Raw genomic sequence first — 2,234 nt, forward strand, 5'->3', positions numbered from 1 at the left:
ATCTAGATAGATAGTATATCTATCTATAATAGTATATCTATAATTTAAATAGATAGATCATTTATATCTATATTATAATCTAGATAGATAGATCTAGCTATCCTTACATAATTTATATAGAGATCATGTATATCCATATTATAATAAAGATAGATAAATAGATAGATTAGATGATTTACCATCCATCTTGATTATAATATAGACATAAATGATCTCTATAAATTATAAGTCGATAGATAGATAGATTAGATGCTATACCATCCATCTATCTATCCTGATTATAATATAGAAATACACGATCTCTATATAAATTATAGATCGGTCGACAGATAGATTAGGTGATATACCATCCATCTATCGATCTATAATTTATATAGCGATCATCTATATCTATATTATAATTTACTAGGTATTTGTATATCCACATTTAAACATAAAAAAGAAAAATTATATAACGCATATAATTACATATACATATCTAGACATAATTATATATTTATATAACTATCTATAGATGGCTATATAGAATAATATATCTGGGTATCTATATACACATGCAATACATTTAATTGAGATGTACACTAATTAGATGCATGTATTATAAATGTCAGGTTTTTAGACGATTACACTTATCAGGTATAGACAAGTATATTTGTGTAGACAAATATTGTATCTATACATTTCCTAGCACAAAAGTAACACAAAGCTAGTATAGACACACACAATGTAAATATGTCTGCTCTTCTCTCCGGATTGTCTACTTGAACTGATGGATCGCAAAAGATAAAAGCAAAAAAACAATTAGACTATAGATCAGCGAAAAATTCCATTTCAACATGGACTGGCCCCCACCACATTCCCAAAGACATCACTGCTGTTTCCAGGCTAATCTGAGATTGTAAATTCACTCGGGCAAGGACCTCGGTTTATTTCTCAATCAAGCCCCATGTGCATTTTGGGCTCAACATCACAATACAATCATTGAGGACAGGCATTGTTCTTTAATCAGTAACCACTCTGCACTCTCCCGAGTCCCCCAAAAGTAAGAGACCGGGGCACTAAACACAGGCCATTTATTGCTGGCTACCGTACATGTTTCTCCCTTAAAATATCATGTAACCCGGCAATCCCTGCCACACTCAGCGGGATGTGAATGCACTAAAGTGAAACACTCCAGCATCGCATCGGTCCCACGGTCCCCAAAATGAGGCCGCCCAGCTGAGCTCAGAGAAGGGCGCCCTGCATTTTGAGCCCGGCAGCAGAGAAAACAGGAATGCGATGATATTGGAAAGCAGCACAGACAGAAAACCCTTCCGAGTGGCGAGAGGTCACAGCTACAGGCGATTTAAAGAAATGTCGAAATATAGAGCTTACATTCCTGGAAAGTCACTGCGGGCAGAGAAAGCAAAAAGAGACACCAGACAAGGGTTATTTGTCCTGTCTCAACACAGAGGAGAATCTATTTCTCGATTTCAGCCACACACCTTTTCCCCATTCAGCTGCAGCTGTTTGACAGGTCAGGGGCTCCCAGAAGCTGAAACTACGAGGAAATGTACAAATCCTCTTTGGCTTTCCTTGGTGGATTGTAGGCGGTAGCGCCTTTAAATGCGAGTGAGATTTGTGAAGGGGAAAAAGTGTAAATAGATTTCTCCATAGGACTTGTATTCATTTGCAGCAGATTTACCAGTAACATTCTACATCCAAACGATTTAAAGAGACCAATAACCTAGTGATACATGCCATACATAGATACAGATTACACACACACATATATACATATTACATATATACATATTACATATAGCACACACATTATTATCTATCTACATATAGATAGATATTGTGTGTATGCAATATATAAACACACACATATGTTATACGCATACAAATGTCTATGTGCATATATGTATTTATATAAATCAAATGTGTACTATATATAGCACTACATACATATTTTATAGTATATGTGGCAGATATATACATACACATTATATATCTACATCTAATATGTCTGCATATGCTATTTATATGCTATTGTTTGTCGATATGTAAATATATACATACACATTTGTTTATTCAATCCCTTTGTTTTGTCTTCGGTTGAAATTGACCAGAGATCGCCTTCAAAAGAACCCGTTTTTACCTTGGGATCAATACGTGAAGCGTCTAAAAACACACGTGGGAAACCTCCTCCACGTTACCTTTGCTTCTGTGTTTATTTTTTTAGCTGATGC

This window comes from Terrapene carolina, unplaced genomic scaffold, assembly GCF_002925995.2.
Source record: "Terrapene carolina triunguis isolate 2854851 unplaced genomic scaffold, T_m_triunguis-2.0 Scaffold68, whole genome shotgun sequence".
NCBI classification, from domain to species: domain Eukaryota; kingdom Metazoa; phylum Chordata; order Testudines; family Emydidae; genus Terrapene; species Terrapene triunguis.